This window comes from Meles meles, chromosome 3 (assembly GCF_922984935.1).
Source record: "Meles meles chromosome 3, mMelMel3.1 paternal haplotype, whole genome shotgun sequence".
Taxonomy (NCBI): Eukaryota; Metazoa; Chordata; class Mammalia; order Carnivora; family Mustelidae; genus Meles; species Meles meles.
The window spans coordinates 144490299-144515648 of NC_060068.1; the positions used below are offsets into that span (position 1 = coordinate 144490299).

Below are 25350 nucleotides of genomic sequence, written 5' to 3' on the forward strand. Positions count from 1 at the left end.
GGCTGGAAGCCTTACCCATAACATAAGCTTTTATATGTTATATGTATTACATTTTGTATGTTAAATGTATTATAAACTTTTCTTACAATAAAGAACGCTAGAAAATTTTGTATATTATATGTATTATAAACTGTATCCTTTACAATAAAATAAGCTAGAGAATGTTATAAAAATCATGAAGAAAATAAAATATATTTACAGTACTGTATTTTTTTTTTTAATCCATGTCTAGGTGGACCCTCACAGTTCAAACCCATGTTGTTCAAGGGAAAACCATGTATGTGTCTGTGGGGAGGAAAGATTTACAAATAAACACCATGCACTTGTGTTGCGCACACTGTGTAAACGGTAAGTGTGAAAGGATGGGAAGTAGGAAAGACATAGTTAAGGCTCAAAGAAGGCAAGGATCATGGTGCCCCTGCTCTCTTGCCCAGAAGGAAAGAATGAAAACACAAATGGAAAGGTAAGTTGAGGTCAGATTGGAGAGGGCCTTGAATGCCAAGACAAAGAACTTGAATGAAATCCAGTGGTCAATGGGGAGCCAATGAATATTTTTAAGAAGAGTAGTATAATCAAGACAGTTATTTAGGACAAGGAACCTAGGAAGGGGATGGGTTGGAAGAAGGGAGCTCTAGGATGACTGGAGGTAACAAAGGAAAATAAATGTGATGACTTCGCAGGAAAACATTTTAGTGGAAACAGCAGTTAGAGCCAACTGAGGGACTTGAGGTAATGAGAAGTTTGAAACCAGCCTCCTTACCTTTATTACCTGCTTGTCACTCCAGAGCCCCATTGTCCAGAACAATGAAGACGGGATTGGACTGCCTCCAACGATGGACTGGGTGAACTCCCATGATCCAGGTGGGTGAGTGGAGGTTCTGTAGGGTGCTGCTCCTCTCCCCACCTGCTGCCCGTGGAATAATCCCAAAGGTCCAAAAAGTCCCACAGGCCCCCCAGAAAGGGCTTCATTGAACACAAGCAGTTCTAACAAATCTCACCAACAAATAAGGGAGGCAGGAATCCACTTCTGAGGCTGCATGGCTAGAACATTTTTCCAGATGCAGTAGTGCTCTACATCATCCGACAATCACTAGAGGACAAAAACTACAGATTGTTCCCCTGTTCAGGCCCACCTTCACAGCCATACAACCAGTGCATTCACACGGCAGGCCACACTCAAAAGGGCCCTGTGCTTGATTTCATGCTCTGCTGACACCATCTTGAAATTCTTAATAATTCTACCCTTTCACTTGTGTTTTGTAAGTGAAGTCCGATGGGATGATGGAGGCTGCATGTGACTAGAGGGGCTACCACAGTATGTGTGTCTCTGCCCATCTAGTGATACATAGCACCTCAGATGCCCCCTCAGCACACATTCCTGGTGGACCCACGGTGCATGTGGTTTCAAACTAACCAGAAGGTAATCGTGTTTTTTTGTTTTTTTTTTTTAATATTTTATTTATTTGACAGAGAGAAATCACAACTAGGCAGAGAGGCAGGCAGAGAGAGAGGAGGAAGCAGGCTCCCCGCGGAGTAGAGAGCCCAATGCGGGGCTCCATCCCAGGATCCTGGGATCATGACCTGAGCCGAAGGCAGAGGCTTTAACCCACTGAGCCACCCAGGCGCCCCAAGGTAATCGTTTTTGGTTGATGACTAGGTAAGAGGGAGCCCTGGCATCTGCCTGAGACCATGAATTGCGTCCAAACCTGACTTTTGCATCAAATGCAAGGAAAAGGCAAATGGTATTCTAAGAAACACCAACAAGCAAGGACCTCTATCATATTCCTTCTTACGTGTGTTTCTTCTCTGTTTTAGCCAACCACTCACACTTAAAACAAGGACCTTAAAAGAGGGAAAAGGAAGAGGAAGCCATAGTTCCAGTTCTTTTCTGTCCATCCTTACACTTCAGTAGCCAAAGGTAGTGAGTTGGTGAATGTGAACGCATCAAGAAGTGAAATAAAAACATATGAGTTCATTTTGTGTGCGTTGCACAAAGTACAAAATATGAATTGTAGAATTTTAGTGATTCTGCATATGAAGTAAACTGGCATTGCGCAATACAAAGATAAATGGCGATATTAGAATTTTAATTTTTTAATTTTTTATACTTAAACTGCCATTAAAAAATAAATCCAAGACCAGTTAACAACAAGATCATGCACTAAAAGAAAAAGCTTTATATTAATGGCATTTTTTTTTTTCTTTTTTGTGGACAAGGGGCTCCATAATTTTCTCTTGCACTGGGCCCTGCAAATTATGGAGCTAGCCCTACCCACAAGACACATTTGGGCTCCGAGACAAATTAATTGGGTTTGAATTCCAGCATTGGCACTTGCTGATCTTGGGCAAATCGTCCTTTCCAAGGCTCAGTTTACTCATATGTAAAACTGGGATATTAACAGTTCATAGCATTTAACCATAAAGTCTTTATAAGGAGTACATGAGCTACTACACGTAAGTAGTACCTTGTCTGCCGCAGAGCACATGCTTCATAAATATTAGCTCTTACAGTCAGTGTAACTTAGTTCTTTCGGGGTAAGTCGTTAGTTACGGAAATCCACTGGCGCTGGTCTCCCACCGCATGGTGATGCTACCACAGCATTGCTGTGTGTGCTTTACTCTGCCCGCCTGCCCTCCCCTGAGTCCCTCTCTTAGTGGCATAAGCAAGCTCCTCCGGGGAGCTATGCCTGTCCTTTAGCGTGGGGGCACTTCCATGATGTTGTCACTCATAAGTCACTGCCATCATATGGATGGCTGACTCCAAATGGGGCCCCCATCCTTAGTCTCATTACCTATGGCCAGGATAACAGGGTCACATGTTAAAAAGCAAAAGAGACTCCCGATAGGAGGCCATGGGGTATGGCAACCCCTTTGATGCTTCCCAGGTTGTGGCAATGTAATAAGTAGGCACCTTTTGTTTCCCCTTGGGAACAAAGTCTGGCTGCCCTATAAGGTATTCTCTGAAACTCGGAGGAGGGGAGCGGGGGGAATAAGTCTTTTTAATGATTTGGTTGTCCAGGAGGTATCAGAAAGATGCGTAAGTACATTTCCTTTGGCAGAATGCAATGCTGAAATCATTATCCTATCTTTTGAATGCAGAGGAAAAAATTATACATTGATATTGACATGAAATCTTGCCATTGAAAGCATTACTCCCACAAATATCCGGCAGGGCTCCCGAGGGTGTGGGCTGTAGATGGCATAAAAGGAACCCAGAGTACAGCCATAAATGTAGATTCCCAGGCCTTGCTCCTAGAGCTACTGAATCAGATTATCTATAAGGCCCAGTAATCTGTATTTTAATAGGCTTCCCAGGTGATTCTAACCATCTCCCTCTAGGTGTTTGTGGGTGAACAATGATGAAGATAAATTAGGAATAAGGAAGTTCATTTTTCCAGGAGCTGTTAAACTTAACCTACATCAGCCATGTTCTTCCTGAAGTTGTGGTTGGGCAAAGAAATGCGAGCCTACAGGTCCTCTGTGGTGTTGGGATTCTGAGTGCCAAGTGGCTATGCCATCCCTGTTGAGATATAAAGGGACCCATGGGAAGGAGAACGAGGATCGGGATCTGAGAAAGAGAAACAGGGTCATACTGAGGACTCTGAAGAAAAGCATTTGAAGATTTGCCTGAGGTTTTGGTGTGCTCCAAGTCAGCAGGTGTCAAACAGCAAGATGTTCCAGTGGGCACAAAGTTGGATGGTTTTATGGAAACCAACGTCTAGATCTTCAGCTGACATATACATTCATCGCTACAACTCATCTGCCAAGATTAGGTCAGCATGTCTCGTGGTCCAGTAGAGTTCGTTAGGCATGCACTAACCCATGAGCTGAGAAAAGAGCAGTGTTAGAGAAGCAAAAGCATCTGGGACACCCGCCCCCCACCCCGGGAAAGACATCAGTGCTTTAAACAAATGCCTCTAGACCCTGCAACATCCTCCCAAACTTGTCAGAAGACCCCTGATGACTTGCCTTTATGCACTTACTGTGGTCAAATGATGTGAGCTGAGTGTCAAACAAAGGCAAGTAACCAGAGACCAGAACTTTGAAATGCGTCCCCTTTCGAATGTGTCCAGGAGCCCCTTTCCCTGCATTGTGCGGTGGCTTGTCCTTAGAAGGAACACGGGCTGCTACCCCCTTCAATACAGTACCTACAGTATGGGGCTGGAAAAGTCATCAAAGCGTTAAAGGTATTAGGGGTGTTTACTCCACATTCCTATGTATTTGCTGCCCAATTAACATGATTTGCAGCTGAGAAAATAATACTCTCCTCCATCAGAGATAAATTGGGTGCCCAAACTGTGAAACAAAGGAGAGGGAACCGGTGATGTTTATAGAAGTTATTGCAAACAAATGCACTTCAAAAGGAGCTGTGGTGACAGATTCTGTTTCACAGGGTCATCCCAATTCTTCATCTCCCAAGAACCTTCCTCAGACTCTGCTGGGTGTTTTCACCACCAGCCTGCTGCTTTAGGATATAGTGCAGTGTGTGGAATTAGTCTAGACCTGCGCTGTCCAACGCTGTAGCAATTTAGCCTTTGAAAGGTGGCGGATCCCAATCCAGGTGTGTTGTAAGTATAAAATACACACCCGATTTGAAGACTTGGTACCAGAAAAAATGTCAAATATCTCCTTAACAACTTTTATAGGGATTACATGTTGAAATGATACAATCTGAGATATACTGGGTTAGACAAAATATATTATTAAAATTCATCTCCCCGGTTTATGTTTTTTTAGGTTTTGTTTTGGTTTTTGGTTTTTGGTTTTTTTAGCGTGGCTACTAGAAAATTTAAAATGACATGCGCGCTCCGTATTTGTGGCTTGCGGTATATTTCTGTTGGTCTGTTGGTGTCGACAGAGGGCCAAGCAGCCTCGGGCAGAAGCTGAGGGGAAGGCGGGAAGTCCAGGTCCGAACCATAAATGGAGCTGGGCGGGTTCGGGGCTGACAGTGACCCCTCTTGCCGAAAGGAGGTGCGTTTGTGACAGTTGCAGCATGTGGAGGCCAGGCTAACAGATTGTAAACTGCCTTCCTTCTGGTTCTAATCCTTACTTCACCTCAAAGGAACTTGAATATTTAAAGCAAATGGCACGGGAGGTTTTGGTAGGCTGATGCATGGCTCTCCGTTCGGCCATTTGAGAAATGTTACTGCGGTCTCGGCGCCGCGGAGCTCCAGTCACCGCCATGTCCCCGCGCAAGTCTGGCACCGCGCTAATGAGCGGGGGAGATTTTTTTTTTTCCCTCCCTCACTTGTTTGATATTAAACAGGAAAGCCTTTAGAATTCAACGTTTACAGATAGTGTGAAAATTGGAAGTGCGGGTTTGGGCTGAGCCAACGACAACAGATCCAAAGACGCGGTTGCCTGGTGGTTGGAGACGAGGGCGGCTGGCGGCCATGATTAGCCCCACCCCCAGCCCGGGGCGAGGGAGCTCCGGGACCCCCTTCCTCCTCTCCAGAGGTGAAGACCCCCCCTTAATTCCACTGCGGGGCCTGCTCTGCCCAAACAGCCTTTTTTAAGGTAACGGCTTATTGATCTCTGCCAAGAATTTAAAGCGTTTCTGTTAGGAGGCTGAGGGCATTTGTGGTGTCCGGAAGCTGGTGCCAGGCCTCACCGTGGGTCCCTCACGTCACAACAACAACAACAGTAATAATAATAGTAATTATAATAGCCAATATTTACTGAGTACTTACTATGGGCTCGAAATACGTCATCTCACTCTTGGACCGCGTGTGCCATAAAGGGTTTTTTGTTTTGTTCTGTTTTTGTTTTCTGTTTTTCAAGTTGTCCAAGGTTACATAATGAGGTCGTCTGACCAGAGCCTGCGCTTAGAACCCCTCCGCTGCTCTTGTGGAGAAGCAGTATTAACACCTCGGTGGAGTTCGTCAGAAATAGCAAAATGGTGAGTTGGAACGTCTTCTGTCATTCAGGGTGCCGGGCCTCTGTTGGGGTGGGTAGGGGTGTGTGTGTGTGTGTGTGTGTCCGAGTGTGTGTGTGTGTCCGACCCAAATGTTAAGGTTCACTAATACAGTATTACGGTAATACATTTTAGATAAGAATGTCTCTATGAGGGGCGCCTGGGTGCCTCAGTGGGTTAAGCCTCTGCCTTCGGTTCAGGTCATGATCTCAGGGTCCTGGCATTGAGCCCCGCATTAGGCTCTGTGCTCAGCAGGGACCCTGTTTCCCCCTCTCTCTCTCTCTGCCTGCCTCTCTGACTACTTGTGATCTCTTTCTCTCTCTCTCTTAAATAAATAAATAAATAAATAAATTCTTTAAAATGTATATAATAATTATACAAAGGTGAACTGCTCTGACCTCCATGAGCTCATCCATCTCTGGGGTGTCTGTGGCCCTAAGACACCACACACAGCCCACTGGGCACTCAGAGTATTGTGGAGCTCCTGGTGAGCTGTGTTAGCAGATCCAAATTTGAATTCTCCTTCTGCCACTTGCACTCAACATGAGCTCTACCAAACCTTCATGTCGTCACTGCTCCTGTCAGGTAGCTGTGCTTCCCCCCAAGTGCTCCAGAAAATTAAAGTGGATTCTATTGAGCTTAACTAAAAGGAATATTCTCACAGTCCATTTGTACAAAGCAGAAGGCCTTGCCTTACTGGACTTCTCACCACACACATCCCTGCCTTGAGTTGGTATAAACAGCCAATACCCAAGATGAGCTTTCATCTCTGAAAATAGCTTCTCTGAATCTCAATGGCAATGAAGGAGGCCATGGCAAAGATTCTACAAATGACTCTTTCTAATGGAGATCTGGAGCAGCAGTGAGAAACTGGGAGAATCAGAGGCTGAACAAGGTTCTAAGGGACTTAAGGGGACCAGTACAAGATCCAAATGCACCGTCGAACCACCCCTACAGTCCAAAGCTTCTGTCACAAGGCTAAGGAATTTCTTCACCCACTTTCCCCAGCCACACACCTCCTCTTCTTTCCTCAAATTCTCCAAGAAGCTATATCAGGGAGGAGATGCCACGGACTTTGGAGAAAAGATAAACATCAGTATTTCAATAGAAAGCCTGTATGAATGTATGGTGAGTGAGAACACCATTTTAAAAGGTTTAGAAATAAGGAGAATTTTCTCCTTAGCTGAAGAGCTTGTAGAAGAGAATGATTAAAAGAACCACAAGATTATCCTACTACTTCCGGTGTTCCTGTACTGGGCTGCCATATCTCGTGCCAAATTAGGACAAGAGAGATTTGCTATGAAGTGTTTTCCCTGTGGCTGAGCTCAAGGCTGTCAAGGTCACAAAAATAAACAAATTAAATCTTAAGACATGGCTCTTGATTTGAGGGGCTTGTTGGGAATTTACACATAGAAAACCAAAACCATCCAGGTCAGTCCACAAAGCTGCTGAGCCATCTCAAGGGGAGCTGTGCTGTCCTTCAGACAGAGCACGTGCTCCATTCTTCAGAGGGTTCTCAGACTCTGTGGAAAAGAGACAGTTGTGTAGTGTGTGTGAGGGGTACCAAAACACACCTGTCCTCTGAGGGTGCAACCGCTGGGTCTGTCATGGGTCCTGCTAGCTTCCCCTGGACAGGTCACCCTTTTTATGGATCTCATGAGCCCTTCTGGGTCCATCACATCTTACTTTCCAAAGACTTGCTGTTGGTTGTAGTACATATCAAACTATACATATTTTCATTGACTTACCTAAAACCTTGAAGCTTTAACTTTCACATAACATACTAGGTTTGATGTAAACAGGGGGAGGAAAAGTGTGTTAGCCTATTGTCAGTATGCTGTGCTGAAAGCATTCCCCAACACATGTCAACTCTGTGACTCACTTAACTTTTCCAGATGTGGCTAGAAGGGCTGCCGAGTTGGTGACATTGCAGATGGATGGCCACAGCCCACGGTAGGTGGATGAACATGGGTACCTTTGAAGTGATGGGGTGACTCTTCTCATCTATTAGCCAGAAGGAAAAGCTATCTTCTTCTGTTGAGTCCTTAGTTCATTCCCACTTCAAGAAGACCATATAATTAGCATATATCAGCACTTGAAACTGGGGTCTGGGGCTCTTATTCCTATCCACTGAGCGTGTAGCCAGGAGCCCCAGTGGAGTCAAAATAAAGCTAATGCCAAGGAGAGCTAGAGGCTGTTCTTGTACAGTGCATGCTATTCATGTATAGAAGATTATATTGCAATTAACCTGTTTAATCAAACTTTCTTCCCAAGCACACAGAGCAAGGCACCCATGTTCCTTACAGTGAACTATATAGTTCATCCTGTCACATCCTGCATACGGCAATCTTAGAGCATAATAGCTCCGAACTCCAGGAAGGAAAATGACAATTGGAACTACAAACATGAGAAAGAGCTCTTTAGCCTTCCATCTTCTTGCAGATAAGGTAGTAAAAGAATTTTCTGGTCTTTGTCTTCAGCAGGATGGACTGAACCTTGGCATCACAGTAGCATTGGTTGACAATAGGCTCTGTTAAGTATTTAGGCAAGTTATTGAACCTCTAGAAAACTTGGTTTCATCTTCTGCAAAACTGGAGTATTACTCAACCTTGCAGAGATACGATGAGAGCAAAGATCACAAACGAAAAGCCACAGCATAATACTTGGCATGTAAATAGGTCCTCCAGGTTGATAGCCATTTGTAAGAGCATAATGGAAATCATTTTTTCCTTCTAGTTCAGTACACAATACACGAAGCTAGTCATTAATGAGCCTGTAGGAATCTGAACATCTAGAAGCTATGTTTGCAGGCTGACACAGGATCCGTAACACAGAATTTGATTGGCCTAATGGCCAACGTATTTGAGGAGGGTTATCTCATTCCAGCCCTTTTTTCAGATTGACAGTAAATTAAAATCTACATTTGCAAACAACTGATTATGGAAGCTCAATTGTTAAAAACAATTCTGTACCTCATTAAAAGATGCACTACAGAGGGTTTTTGAAGTGGCAAGCCCCTCCCCCAGTGCCTTACAATTTTAATATTAGTTTATTGAGACAAAGTCAGGGCCCAGTTCTTAGGATACACCTGTTGTCTCAAACTCAAAAGTTAACACCAAGGAGTATAGTGAAGTTCACGAAGACCTCAGGGTCTTCGTCAACAGCATATTTAGTAAAATTATTTTTATCCTTCTATTTCCCTGTAGAAGATGAACTGGAATTCTCAGATAGTATAGATCCCTGTCCAGAGCATTCTGTGTTTCATGTGGCAGTATGGCAGTGTGGCTCTCTTGGTTTCTTCAATTACATAATAGTAATTAGCAATTCTACTTCTCTCCTTTGTTGCATCATAGAATTACTGAATATAGAATTGAAGGAATAGAGAATTCGAGCCAGTATCTTCAATGCAGAAGTAAGAAAACTGGTAGTGGTAGATTGTGTTCTTTGCTTCTGATTATTTTTTCCTCCCCACCATCGCCATGCCCCATGGGCTCAGCCAGGTGACTTACCCTGCCAATGGCATGTGGGTGGATGCGGCATTTGCTTCAGAGCAGAAACATTAAATGCAATGCATAGTTTGGCTGGGGTCTTCTTGTTTCAGCCCTTCCCCATAACAGCACGTCCCGGCTACAACTTGACTCTGACTTTTGGAGCGAAACAGAACAGTAGCCAATTTATATTCCTCTCTAACAAGAGCAAGAAGTGGTTTTCTAAATTCCTTAGGTATTAGAGTTGCTTGTGAGAGCAGACTAATACAGTGACTTGAGAAGTGGAAGTGATTCACCCAAAGTCACATGGACCCTTTATTACATACCCTGGGCTCCATTCCAGATATCCCCATTGGAAGTTTTCTTCTACGCTTTAGCTTACTGGTTGTCTCCCTGGAACCTGGTAGTGTCTGGCACAAACTAAGTCCTCAATCTGTATTTGTTCATATGAATAAAGCAATGAAGGAAGGAGGCGCAGACTGACAGTTCCCTTGAGCTACTTATCTCTATGGCATAGTATCTAGTTTAGTACTTCAATTACTGTGATCACAAGTATCTTGTGGCATCAGCTGTGGGTCTGGCATGTGTTAGGTGCCAAAGGAGCATTCTATCTATTTATCATGCATTCCTACAAGGCATGTATTTTTTGTCTTATTTTTAGTCTTAGTATCTCGCCCAGTCACAGAATTAGTAAGTAATGGAAAGAGAAAGAGCTCCACTTGTACTAACTCCCAAGCCCAGGTGCTTTCCTCTGCTTCACAGATTTTTTGCTGGAGAAATTACAGCTTGGGTCATTTACAGACAATTGAAACATGCAGCTTGTGTCAGACCAGGGCCCCTACAAGGCAGTAAGCTGGCAGTGCAGCTCATGCAGGGTGTGGGCAGCCCCTGACCCACCAGGAGTAGATCCCACTTGGGCCCAAGATTCTGATTCCTTCTGTCCTTGGAGTTGGAGTGTGGGCTGGGGGCAGCCCCCTTTGGTACAGAGCAACTTCATCAGTTTACCCCTGAATGACATACAAATATTATTGTTTCCTATATGTGCCATGGCCTGAAAAAGTCAGAGAAGCCCTGGGTGAGAAGCAGTGGTTCCAGATCAATCTAGAAACTTTATGGGAGCATAGTTTTTAGAAAACATTGTAAGCCAAATTTCTAATGGACCCTGATTTACTATTTTGTCCCCTGCATTTCCCCTTTTCCCGAATCTCTCTTCTTTTCTTTTCTTGTCTGTCTTTCTTTTTCCCTTTCTTTCTTTCTCTCTTTTTCTTTCTTGGAGTTGTCTCTGAATGACCTTCACTTTGTGGAGTGAGTCAAAGATGGATAGGTGAAGGATAAACTACCAAAGTCAAAAGGAATTGAGGCAGATTTTGACTGCAATTAAAATTAAGTGTGTTTAGGAGGAAGCAACTCAAATGTCCATTAACGGATAAATGGACAAACAAAATCTTAATATATATGCACAAGGAAATGTTACTGAGCCTTAAAAAAGAAGGAAATCCTGTCACATGCTATAACATGAATGGACCTTGAAGACCCTGTGTTAAGTGAAATAAGCTAGGCAGGAAAAGATAAATACTGCCTGGTTCTACTTATATCAAGTATCTCAAGTCACAGAGACAGAGTAGAATGATGGTTGCCAGGGGTTGGTAGGAAAGAGAAAGTGGGAAGTTATACTTTTCCAAGATGAAAAAGTTCTGGAAATTAGCTGTGCACAATGTGAATATACTTAACACTACTGAACTGTATATTAAAAACTAGTTAAGGTGGTAAATATTATGTTTTGTGTATTTACCACAATTTTTTCATAGAACAATTTTTAGTGAAAGTGAGATTATTTACTCTGAACAGAGGCTTTGTTTACGGTGTTGGCTGACATGCTGATGCTGTGGTCAGGTGTGGAGGATAGATTGCTTGACCTGCTTAAACTGCTTTTTGCATTGGTTCTTCCTGCATGGTGCCTTCTGACCAGGACTGGCTATGTAGTCAGTGGAATCTAGTGCAAAAGACTGATGAAGGGCTGCCTGTTCAAAGAGGAGTGCTGTTGATGAAGCTTTTCCTTTCTTCTGTGGACTCTCTTAATTTGTCATGGTGTTTTTTTATTTGCTATTTATGCTCATTTGAAAGAAAAGTTAAAATTCAAAATGTCTCCATTCATTTTTATATTGTGCCATACCAGGGTTTTTTTTGTTTTGTTTTGAGATTTATTTATTTGAGAGGTAGAGGGAGAGAACATAGGAGAGGGAGAAGCAGGCTCCCCACTGAGTAGGGAGCCAGACAACAGGGCTCAGTCCCAGAACCCTGACATCAGGACCTGAGCCAAACGCAGACGCTAAACGGACTGAAACACCCAGGCATCCCTGCCATACCAGCTTTAAATGCAAATATTGGAGCATTTACCTTGTATGCTGAATTGCCAAGATGAGAGTTCATATTTCATAGCTCACATGTGCTATGTGTCATTGTCACTAGAACAGCGAACACTCTGCACATACAGGGGACTAACACAGGCAGAAAGGATGTAACAGGATTCCTTGGTTGCTTGTGTTTCTTAGAATGTGATTGCCCTCTTTCTGTGTTCTAACCAAGTTTAAACAAAGAAGCATGGCCTCTTGGGGTCGTTAAGGTCTCTGGTTGCCCAGTTACCGAGGTAATACACTTGCCTTATACTCAATTTGCATCTCACTGAACTCGTATGCATTTTGTGTCTACTGGAAGTCTGTGCTCATAGCTTGTCTCGAATGTTCTATGCACATGAGGACACAAGAGTGGTAAGAATGGTGGATATTGTGCCTGTGTGCTATGCTCCTGCATATGGTCCATTGTCCAACTGGACTTGACTTATGAAACACAGTTTGAAGATAAAATTATTAAAAGTTTTGGGGTACCTGGGTGGCTCAGTGGGTTAAAGCCTCTGCCTTTGGCTCAGGTCATGATCTCAGGGTCCTGGTATCAAGCCCCACATCGGGCTCCCTGCTCGGCAGGAAGCCAGCTTCCTCCTCTCTCTCTCTCTCTGCCTGCCTCTCTGCCTACTTGTGATCTCTCTCTGTCAAATAAATAAATAAAATCTTTAAAAAAAATTATTAAAATTTTCAAGACAGTGATAGAAGAGCATAAACCAAATGTAGGACTCTTCAGATTGTCGGACCCCATGTGACCATGGAGTTCACACACCCATGAAGCCAGCCCTGTTGCTGACTCTATCCCTTGCTTTCCACTCCCTTAGCCACTACTCTAATTCCAACTCTCCTTACCTCACAATTCAGAGATTGATGGGTTTCAAAACTGGTTTCCTGACTGTAGCTTTCTTCTCTTCTAACTCATCCTATAAATTGTTGCCAGTTTCATTTCCCTAAAGCAATACTTCCACACAGCTCACTGCCTTAGTCCTTCTGTGGTGCCTCACTGCTTATAGGCTCAAATTCTTTATCACAAAACTCAGTGCCTTCCACATTCCAATCTTAAGCTAACTTGTTAACTTTCTTTCCTCCCATACCCTTGACCTCCATTCCGATTCATCCGGTCAAGCCAAGCCAAAGTATTGCCAAAAAGCTTGCTAATACCAATAGTTTTTCAAAACCACTCCCTGTGTCAAGAATCCAGCCTCTGTTGAACTCCAGTCCAGTCCTCAAAGCCAGAGTTTACCTCTCCCATGAAACACTCTTGACCACCCCAACCCACAGTAATGTCATTGTAACTCTTTGTAGATGGCTGGATAATGGCCACCCCCTAGAAACCAAGTTCTGTTCCCAGGAGCCTGTAAATATTACCTAATATGAAAAGAGGATCTTTGCAGATGTAACTAGGTGAAGGATCCTGACAAGGGATTAGCCAGGTGGACCCTAAGTCCATAAAGTATCTTCATGGGAGAGAGGCAGAGAGAGATTCCACACATAGGAGATGGCATGATAAACACAGGGGCATTCTGGATGGATGCAGCCACCGGCAGCTGAGGAGCAAGGAGGGGAGTCTAACCAGAGCCTTTGGAAAGGTCATGGCCTTGCCAGCATGGGTGGGGCGGTTGGCCCAGTGAATCTGGTGTTGAACTTTTGGCTTCTGGAACTGTGAGAGAATACATTTCTGTTGTTTGTGGTCATTTGTTACAGCAGCCACACAAAACAAATATACCACCCCAGCACTTACTGCTCATTCTCCTGAGCTTGGCAGTGCTCAGTATTTTTTAAACATTATTTGTATACTTCTACCAAAACCACTGATCCCTCAGTTCACAAGGTCGCTTCTCTAATTGATTGACTTTTCTCTTGTACCTTACATAGTACACTGCATTTGATGCTTAACAAGTGCTTTTCTTTGGTGATGTTTATGGAGGTATAATTTACATATTTTAATGTTCACTCTTTTGATTGTACCATTCAAAGTGGCATTTGCAAATGCATCTAGTTGTGTAATTGCCACCACAATCAAGATCTGGAACATGGCCTTCACCTCAGAAGGTTCTCTTGTGCCCTTCTACAGTCAATTTCTTCCTCTACCCCTAGGTAGAGGAATCTACCGCTGGCAACCCCTGATCTGATTTCTGCCCTTACAGTTTTGGCTTTTCCAGAATGTCATCTAAATGCAGTCAAACCGTATATAGTCTTTTGTGTCTGGCTTCTTTCACGTAGCATGATGGTTGTAGGATTCATCTATATTGTTGTATGAATCAGTAATCTGTGCCTATGTGTGCTATCCCATGGTCTGTTTATCCATTCACTAGTGAGCAGGCATTTCTAACTTGGAACTGTTATAAATAGGCTAACATGATCATTCATGACCAGGTCTTTACTGTAAATGTCAATATACAGGTCTTCTTGTGGACACATGTTTCACTTCTCTTGGGTAAATACCTAGGAGTAGGACTGTTGGGTTGTATGGTAAGTATATGTTTAACTTTATAAGAAACTAGCAAACTGTTTCCCAGAGTAGCCGTATCATTTTGGCATTCCCACCAACAAAGTAAGAGATTTCTGGGTGCTTGGCATCCTTGCCAGAACTTGATATTATCAGTCATTTAAATTTAATTCCAGTAGATATAGGTGGTATCTCATTTTACTTTAAATTTGCATTTCTCTTCCTACAAACAGTCAGCATGTCTTACTATGCTAATTTGCCATGCGTATGTCCTCAGTGAAGTGTCCAGTTCTTTTACACATTTTTAAACATTGGGTTTTTCTTATTATTATATTTTATTTTCTTATTATTTGTGTGTGTGGGGGCTCTCTCCCCCACTCGCTCTTTCTCTTTTATCTCTATAGTAAATATAAAATACATTTACATATTATATAATATGTTAATAAGTATATAATATAATGAATGTAATATGCAATATATATATACTTATGCATATTTTTATACATTCTAGATATGTCCTTTACCAACTGTGGTTTATAAATATTTTCTCCCAGTCTGTGGCTTCTCTTTTCATTTATTCAATAATATGTTTTAAAGAGCAGAAATTTTAAATTTTGTTGAAGTCCAGTTTATCAACATTTTCTTTTCTACCCTCTGCCTTCCTTTCCTTATTTATTTATTTATTTATTTGCTTAACTCAAGGTCATAAGGATTTTTCTCCTATGTTTTCTTCTAGAAAGTTTATACTTTTTAGCTCTAACATTTAGATCTGTGATCCATTTTTAGTTAATTTTTGCAGGAAATGTTTATTATTTGATATGCAGCCCAGAACACAGTCATAGAAAATCTAACTCAGAATAAAAAGATACAGTTCATTGAAAAACAGTGTCCTGCAGGAAAGTTTGGAAATTTTCTGCAGGCCCTGAACAGCAATATTTCCTTTCCCACTAATTTTTTGGATTAGCACAGCTTTGCTATTTAAAGTTTAGTATTTTAATAAATTTTGAAATTCCAGATCACAGATGCTATTGAGAGCAAAGTCCTTATATGGGCTGGCGAAGGACACCTCTCTGGACATTTTTGATTAATCTGCTAGTTGTCGAGAAAGTTACTGACCCCTTTCATTATCTGTGAAATGGGTATAATCCTACTTGACATGAAGTTTCTTTACAGGCTTGTGCAGACTGAGTCAGAAGTCTTATAGAGGGGCCGTAGAGATTTCACATGTAATTGTGATTATTGCTAATTATACTAATTCTCAATTACAACTGCTGCCAGAAAGCCTCCAGATGACGTCAGTAATAAGGGGTCCATTGACTTGCATGTGTTGTGAGCGTATTAATTGTAATTATTACCTTGGCAGCTACAATGTCTAACTCCACAGGTGTTTATTTCGTTAGTGATTCATTATTTACCAAGCACTCTGGCAGTGATGAGTCTCTGTTACAAACCAAGGCCCTCCTGTGATGAAACGTCATTATGTTGTGGGATTTGTGACTTTGCTCCCATGGGAGGCATCTTCAACTCATTAATGCCCTCAACACACCGTGTGGTGGATTAAAACTAGACTGCGAGAAAATGATTTCAGTTCCACTGCTGGGTTTTTTTTTTCACCCTGGGAGCAGGTGCCTTCCCATAAATATTTTCCTGAAATGGAAGTTGCCATGGGAAGTGGGTGGGTGGTCTGGATATCAGACGAAGGGCCTGGCAGTCAGGGGTCTGGATCTATCTTTGTGTCTAAGGACCCGGGGCAATGGCAATAAATACACAAGTCCAAAGGACCGTTGTGGCCCTGAGCCTGAACTCAGCAAAAAGATAAAGAGAACTGCCTTCCAACGACTATTGTGAAACACTTAACGCTTTGTATTTGTGACATGCTTTCAACCTTTCCGTACTCTTCACTGTGGCCCGGTGAGTGAGGGCAGGACTCTCCCTGTGGCTGGCACTTGCAGGGAGAAAACAACTGGTAACTGGGCTCCTTTCTCTGCACGGCCTTTTTGGCTGGTCCCTGCTAACATTTTGAATTATAAGTTTTTTGGGGTCAGAGACCCTCACTCCTTCAGTTAAGTTTTTTGCCCTTAACTTTTTAGTGTTAAAAATAGTCACAAGTAGAAAGAAAAGTCTGATAAACTCCCATGACCTCATTTTCAACAATTATAAAGTCATGACCAATCTAAATTTCTCCCTACTCCACCCACATTCCCCCCATCCATCTCCTCCAAACTCCGCTGAATTTTTTATTTTACTTTTTTTTGCTGAATTATTTTAGATAAAAATCCCAGACCTATCTTTAGATCTGTAAACACTTTGATGATTATCTCTAGAAGATAAGGATTTTCTTCTAAAACATAAATTGTCACACCTAAAAAATTTGCTAGTAATTTTTATCCAGCCACTCTCGCCGATTACCTCATAAATATTTTTTTGCCTTCAGTTTTTTTTATAAGAATCAAGATTTAAATTAAATTCCACAAGTTATAATTGGTCAATGTTTCTCAAGTCACTTCTAATCCAGGACTTTCCTTACTATCTTGTTTTTGTTTTTCCTTGCAGTCTATTGGTTTAAAAGACCAAATCTGTTTTCTTATAGGATTTTGCCCTGCATTTTGCTGATTGCATGTCCATAATATTTTTTCAGTAACTTCATCCGTCCCTCATATTTTCTGCAAATTGGGGACTGGATCCAAAGATTTGATCAGGTTAGGTTTGAAGTTGTTGTTTTTTTTTTCCCAAGAGTACATCATAGAGCCAGATACTTGTATCAAAAGACACATGACTTGTCTCCCTTTTCCTTACTAGTCATGGGTGATTGTTGTCAGCACCCATGCATTCATTAGGAACTACAAAATGGTGATATTCTATCACAAATTACCTGGAATACTACTTCTTTTTGTTTTGTTTTTTTTTAAGGTTTTATTTATTTATTTATTTATTTATTTATTTTAGAGAGAGAGAGAACACCCGGGTTGGGGGAGGATCAGATGAAGAAGGACAGAGAGAATCCGACGCAGACTGTGTGTGGGGCCTGCTGTGGGGCTCGATCCCACAACCCTGAGACCATGACCAAGCCAAAAATCAAGAGTTGGATGCCAAGGCAGAATTAATGCTCAATTCTCTTCTTTATGTATTAATTATCACATTACTGAGTTCTCAAGTTGTTTCCCAAGTTATCTAATCAAGTTTTTTTTTTAATTTTTTAGGCATTAGTATGATTTTATAGATTTAAACATGTTAGTTTGTTTTAGTTTTAGTTTATTAGAACTACTATCCTTGTGGGTGCTCAGATTGTGCCTTGTAAGGCCCGTGGTAGCTCCTTCCAAATTGTTCCTGAGTGTGTCTGACATAACCCGGGTTCAGGTTCATTTCCTAGGGCTGCTGTAACAAAGTACCACTAACTGAGTGGCTTCAAACAACAGACAGTTATTGTCTCACAGTTCTGAGGGCTAGAAGACTGAAATCAAGATGTTGGCAGCCTTGGCTTTTCCTGGAGGCACTGAGAGAGAATCTGTTCCATGCCCCTCTCTGGCTGCTGGCAAGTCCCAGCAATCCTTGGTATTACTTGATTTGTAGACCTATCACTTCCATCTCTGCCTCCAATACCACATGGTATTCTCTCCCTCTCTGTCTATGCCCAAATTTCCCTCTCCTGATACAGACACCAGTCATTGTGATGGGGTCACCCAAACCCAGTATCACCTCATTTTACTTGATTTCATCTGCAAAGATCCTATTTCCAAGTAAGGTCATATTCATAAGTACCAGGGGTTAGGCTGTGAACATATCTTTTTGGAGACAAAATTTGACCCCCAACATCTGTGATAGTCTTTGATAGCTTTTCCTTGCTTTCTGGTAAGACAAAATGTTATAGACCCAGAATCAGGTCTCATTCTTTTAAGTCGGGAACGATGTTTAGGGACCACAGTCTGAGCACTAGGAATGTTCATCTTTACCATGTTAGTCATTACCTCTAGGTCTTTTCAAAGGACAGAAATGGGAAATGCTTTTTATATTTTTAAAGATAAATTGCATTATAAATTTGTAATTTTCACTTCCAATTCAAATTCAAGACTCTCAGACTTAACCCCATCAAACCATCACCTATGTCTCCTTTCTCCTACGGTGAAGTCCTGGTTCCTAATGACACACGGGATATTACTCTTTTACTTTATCCTTTATGTGATATATACACATGATAGACTCAAAATAACAAAACTAACAGTACCACCAATGACATGGTTACTGAAAACAGGTTAAGGATTTTAGAATTATTCTTGTGGGGCCCCTGGGTGGCTAAGTCCTTAAGTGTCTGCCTTCAGCTCAGGTCCTGGGATCAAGCCCCATATTGGGCTCCCTGCTTAGCGGGAAACTTGCTTCTCCCTCTCCCACTCCCGCTGCTTGTATTCTCTCTCTCTCTTTCTCTCTCTCTCTGTCAAATAATAAATAAAATTGTAAAAAAAAAAAAAACTTAAAAAAATCATAATAAAATTATTCTTGCAATTCTTTTTGTCCTTGGAGTACATTCCTCTCAGGATGGATAGTGAAATTACTGCATATTATTGTCATGAGAACTAATTTTTCTATATGTAGTTATGCCACCAACTTGGTACACAATTAATTTCATTTATATCTATTTTCAATTTTCAGGGTTTTCTAAAATTAAATTTTAAAAGGGAGAAGTCCCTTTTTTACAAGTGATCATTTAAACTTTTCTGCCCTCCACTTTTGCATATTGATCTTATATTCTGCAACCTTGTTGCACTCATTTATTAGTTGCAGACTAATAAATGACCATTAGTCATTGACCACTAGTCATTTATTATAGTAGATTCCTTAAGGTTCCTGTGTATATGATCATGCCATCTATGAATAGATGGTATTCCTTATTCCTTTGCAATCTGAATGCCCTTTGTTTCTGTTCCTTGCCTAATTGCCCTGGCTAGAATCTCCAGTACAATGTTGAACAGAAATGGCAAGAGTGAACATCCTTGTCTTATTCCGTATCTCAGGGGGAGCTCTCCACTCGTTCACTATTAAGGATGATGTTAGCTGCAGGTTGTTCATAGATGCCTTTAACTGACTGAGGAAGTTCCCTCCCATTTCTAGTTTGGTGAGTGCTTTTATTACAAAAGTGTCAGATTTTGTCAAGTTCTTTTCTATATCTATTGAGATGATAATGTGTTTTTAATTTTATTGATACAACGAGCTACATTAATTAACTGTCAGATGTTAAAAGAGCCTTGCATTTCTGGGGCAAATTCCACTTGACCATGGTGTGTAATTCTTTTTATATATTTTTGTATTGATTTGCTGATATTTGTTGAGGATTTTTGTGTCTATATTCATGAGATGTTGGCCTACAGTTTTTCTATGATGTCTTTGTCTGGTTTTCATATCAAAGCAATAACTGACCTCGTAGAATGAGCTGGGAAGTGTTTCTGCCTTCTGGAATAGTACTTCCATTTTTTACTATACAAAACTATGTGGATGTGTATTGTGTGTGTTCTCATTACTTTTTTAAATAGCTTTATAGTACTCCACTGAGCAGATGTACCAATGCTTATTCAACAGGCTCCTTAATGATAGACATTTGAATTGTTTCCAGTCCTTTCCTATTATAACTCATACTGCACTGAATTACCCTGACAATATACTTTTTCATATGCCCATGTGTAGGTGGTATAGATTCTCAGAAGTAAGATTTATGAGTTAAAGAGTAGACACATGTGGAACTCTGCTAGATATGCCAAATTCCTTTCCTTGGGAGTCGAACCATTTTGCATTTTGTTTAAAAATTGACTATTTGTGCACAGCTTACTGAAAAAGTAGTTTGCCTAGCTTCTTTTCCTTTTTGCCATTTTGGTAGATAGGATATAGTAACTCCATAAAGTTTTAGTTTGCATTTATATCATTATGAGTGAGCTTAAACACTGTTAAGGGCCATTTGCCTATCTTTATGAACTATCTGTTCATATCTTTAGCCTATTTATAAAGCAGTTGAACTTTTTCTTCTGTTTTCAGAAGCTTTTAGACATGAAGAATATAAAAAAATCTTTGTCTACAGTTTAAATGGCAAATATTTTTTCCCAGCTTAACATTTGTCTTTTTACTGTGCTTATGGTATTTTCAAATGCAAAGTTTGCATTTTTCATTTTTATTATCTATCCTCTAGGTTTCATTTCTGCACCCAGCACAGGCATAGGAATAATTTAGAAAGAAAGAACCCTGATTTGAGCAGTCCAAGTCCAAGGAAATCACTGGCTGAATGCCCAGAGACCTCAACCCTAATGATTCCCCTTGGAGCCCCTGACATCCACCGATCTGCCTTACCATTATTAGTGCAATTATTGCCAGATAAACCCGAGGTTTCCGAGTAACACTCCTTCCCCAAACTTAGAATCCGTTTTCCTCACAGAGCTTTTGTTAACTTGGGTGGATGTTCCAATTTTTAGTATATGTGCTGCCGAAGCGAGCACAACTTGGGTGGATGAAAGTGATAATGTAGGGATAGTACAGGGAGGAGGATCTTCCTAGCAAAAGCTTTGGATAAAGCTGAAGGGCCTCAAACGGTGCAAAATGTGGCCAACAAATGTGCTTCCCTCTAAAGCCATTGCCACCAAAGCAGGGAGATGTTTTCTTAAATTCCTATTCCTCTTCTTAGAAACTGTGGCTTTCATCAGCACTCCTCCTGCAGAATAAAACAAAAACATTCAGATCTCGAAAAGTGTCTGGGAGAGACTTTTACAGTTTTAAGGCTAATGCTGTATTTCTTTTTTGTTTACACACTTCAAGAGAACGGGCATGCTAACTACTCGCTGTCTAAAAGTGATAGCATGATGATCTGTGTTTCTTTCTCTTCATGTGCCTTTCTCTTGGCAGGTGAGTTCTGTCTGCCTAAAGGACTTTACTCATTTCACATGTTTGGGTTGATAGGTTTACTTTTGGTTGTTTTTAAAAATGTATTCTATTTTTTTAAAGATTTTATTTATGTATTTATTTGAGAGAGAGAGATAGTGACAGAGAGCACAAGTGGGGAGGAGAGCAAGCAGCAGGCTCCCCTGAGCAGGTAGCCTGGCATTGGCTGGAACCTTGAACCCTGAGCATGACCTGAGCTGAAGACAGGCGCCTGACTGACTGAGCCACCCAAGTGCCCCTATTTTTAAAAATTTAAATTAGGAAGTATTTTAAAAAGTATACTTGTTTAAAACTCAGAAAGTAACATAACAGTCACTACCTACACCACATACCACATCCACCTTTTAGCCCGAGTTCCTACACGAAGCATTTTTTTTTTTTACAAATAATTTTTTTAAAAGAGCAACTTCAAATATTGGATTCAAACAACTCTCTGCATTATAGAAAGTTATATAAATTTATGTAGAATGTGACTGGCCACATATATGTGTAATTATACACCTTTTTTTCCCCACATAGGTTTAAATCAGGTTGCTGTAGCCTGTCATTGCTACTTTGCTTCTGATCGTTGGTTCCTGTCCTCTATCTCTGCAGCGCCTGTCCTTTGTCCTTCATTTCATGACTTGCAAAAAGGATGCATTGGATCTAATTTCTTTCTCTAATTGTCCCCAAACATGCAGTTGATTTAGGAACAATGTCGGACAGTACTCAACACAGAACACAAAGAAAGGGTCCTGTATCTGGTTATAATTTAGAAGCGGACCCATTCACTTTAATATCCCCTTTGCTACTGGGTTGGGTTGAACTTCCACAAAGCTGAGCTTTATCTCCATAGAGGAATTTAGACAGATAGTGTTCAAAAGTTGCGAGCAGGTTATGATTCTGACAAATTAGTTCCTAATTATTTGGCCGTGGGCTCTGCCCATATTGCATGCAGAGCAGGCCTTTACCAGGACACTTGGAGACTTTTGTAGCTTAAACGGATTTAATTTAAAACAAATGGAACCATGTGATTATCTCAACCACAAATACGTAACACAATGTGTAATATATTTAAAAGGCAAGAGGAAATTTAGTAATGGTATTTCAAAACTGTTTGAAAGAAAGAAACTTTGAGGGAAAAGAAAGGAAGAAGTGAATTGGTGACGCCAGTTTGATTATTTTCAAATACCACAGCTGGACTTGGATTTGTACAATAGGACTCATAGTGTTGTAAAGGACACCAGCGGGAATCTGAGTGCTGGGATACCACATGGAGGACTAAATGACAAGGCTTTAGGCACTCAGAAAACTGCAAAAATCGTGCACTCTTAAGATACTTTGGTTCCCATAATTAAAATTTCCCAATTTACATACTCCATCAGGGAGCTATCCAGGTAAAGATAGAGTTTGTGTTGTTTGGGATCCCTTTACTCATTTACTTAATTTTTCTTCACGGCTACACATGCACTCTGTTGCTATTCCAGCATGCATGCCTTCCACACACACCAAATTCCGTAATAATAATAATAACAGCAAACACTCAGTGAGCTCTGAGTGTGTCCCAAACATTGTTCTAAGCAGCGTTTATTACCTCATGTAGTTCCTACAACAACCTCGTGAGATAGACACCCTGGCAATCCTGCTCTTGCAGATGGGGAAGGAGCAGAGACATTAACTTGCTGAAGATGACACCTAGAAATTTGTTCTCGAGCATTACATGACACTGCCTTTCCAAGCATCCCAAATGTCTTGTGACAAACACCTTGAGTAGTGAAAGGACTTCCAAGGACCAGCTGATCTGGGGTAGAAATGCAAGACTGAATGTTTCAGAACTACAAAAATAAAGGACATTCTCTATAAAATGTGACAGCAGAGTCACAAAGCATTCACTTAGACGTGTGACTTTTAATACATCAAATTTGAAAACCAGCCACGTTTCTGAATAGCCACATCCACTGTAATAGATTTATTAGATTGAAATGTGCAGAAGTACCTGAAGTTGGCTCTTTTTGACCTAGAAAAATTGCAGTTCCAAATGGTTCAATCTAATACTTTTGGCACAATTGAGTACATGGTACACTTCTTAGAGATCCTTGGCCCCTTGTTCCACCTATCAGCAGTAGTTACAGAGCCAAACACTATGTCAGTCCTCAGATCAAAAGCTATGGAGACATGGATCTTGCGCTAAGAAATTCATAGTTTTCAATAGGAGGCAGACAAATATACAAAAAATTATTCAAATAAGATCACTGCACCCCTGAAGTTCTGCATAAAATGTCTTGAGGGTGTTGAGAAAAGGGCATGTACACGAGCCTAGAAAAGGCAGAGATGTCTTTACACAGAACATGAGCTGACTGGGATGCAACGGAGGAGTAGAAGTTTGCCACTGCTGCTGAAAAGGACATTACAATCATGCAACAGATTTAGCTTCCAAAGAGGAGAAAGGACATTTCTCTAGCATCATTCAATTTCCCGTGAGGGCAGCACTGTGAACCTGCCAAACCTACTGATTAGAAACTTGGGCTATGCTGCTTAAAGATCTGTACCTTGGGACAAGTTACTTCCTGTCTGTAAGGTGGAGAAACTAATGCCTTCCTCATAGAATTATTATGACATATTGCATAGTGTATACTAAAAGTTCAGCAAAATCATACCTGCCGGGTACTTAAGAAATGGTGGCTATTTCTACCATTGTTGCACCATGGCTTCTTTGCTACCCGGCACATCACTAGACCAATAGCAGGGAGGTGTCCATTCTATCTCCCATGAAAGCCAGTGACCTTGTGGTTGGGGGATTGGGGCAGGTATTGCATCAGCGGGGGACATATGACCTTAGAGAGTGTATGGTTTCTCTTCGGGGCAGAGTGTGGTACAGAATTTCCCCCAGAAGTCTGTGGTATCTGTTTGTCATCTTGCAAGTGTGGTGTGTGAGCTTCAAGAGCAAACTTGTCAGCGCACAAAAGTTCCCAGATGGCTTTTTCAAGGACTTTTGATCTCTGCTGTCTTTGATTTGAGAGTTCCCTAGAGATCTGAAAGCAGATTTCTTGTTGCCTCCTTAAACATGGCTGTGCAAAATTGAGCAAATTATTGGCACAGTCAGCCTATCTTGTTTAACTACAGTTGGATTCGTGGCAGGAAGAGCGACCTCACATCTGATATCATTGACTAAGCCGTGATCCACCGGCCATGGGAGCTCTACAAACTTCTCAGAATCCCCTTGGAAGATGGCAGCCAAGGGTCTGCCTGTGGTCAGCTGGAATAAAAATTCTAATTGCAAAATCTTGCCTGTCAAATAGCCACTAGATTTTGTCCTGCTACAGTCAACTGTTTTAATTTCCAAGGCGTTTTATGAGCTTCCCCCACAAACTGTCATGGATTTGATATGGCAGCGTAGGAGCTGCAAATATTAAGGTCCTGAAACCCAAGTACACAGTAAAGTCAGTCACGGTCAAACAAGGCTTGTGCAACATACCCCTCAGGGCTGGCTTCCTGCAGAGGGCAGAGAACAGAAGGAAGACCATCCATCCCTCTGCATGCTGGGCCCTTAGCTCTTGGAGGGAGAGAAATGTCTGAGTCTCAAGACTTGAAGTCCACCAATGGGTAGGGCTATTAGAGACCCTGTTGTCTACACAACAGGACCATATCCTCAATTCAGGACATAAAACACCTTACATTTGTTAACCTTGTCTTGGTATTTTGCAAACAAACACTGTGCAAGAGTCACATGGCTTACACTGTGCAGAGGGTTAATGGCAGACTTACTTTTTGGGAGAAATGTGGTTTAGTTGTTCCAAAGCCTCTTCCCCTTATGACTGTGTTCTGATATAACCTCAGTGCCATCCAAGGCAATAAATAGCAGAGGAGTTGGGGTAAATCCAATTATTTTTCCACGGCATCTTTCGTGGTAAGTGTGTCCGATTTTTTAAAAACGAGACTCCATAAACCACATCATCACAGAGTCCTGTTTTTGTCTCTAGGGGTTTCAGAGTTCCAAATGCTTGCCTTTTTGGACGTTGCATTGATGTGGCCTTGGGGACGGGCTAGAGTCACTACAAACACTCCTGGCGCTGGATCACCTTGTGGCCGAGGTGAAATGGGGATCTTGTTTTCAAGAGGTTGAAGGAGAACTCACAGGAAAGGCCCGAGAGGAGACGACGCTCTCTTTAGGGTTTAGGAGGGATTGACCCTCGACCTTCCCAATCTTCA

The 25350-nt window shown here is 41.5% G+C and overlaps 1 long non-coding RNA gene across 1 annotated transcript; it reads left to right on the forward strand.

The window, feature by feature from the left end:
• The first annotated feature begins 232 nt into the window (after window positions 1-232).
• Window positions 233-1408, forward strand: LOC123938206. Its single transcript, XR_006817688.1, has 3 exons — window positions 233-348; window positions 786-861; window positions 1265-1408. It is a non-coding gene; the product is annotated as an uncharacterized LOC123938206 (long non-coding RNA).
• The last annotated feature ends 23942 nt before the right edge of the window (window positions 1409-25350 follow it).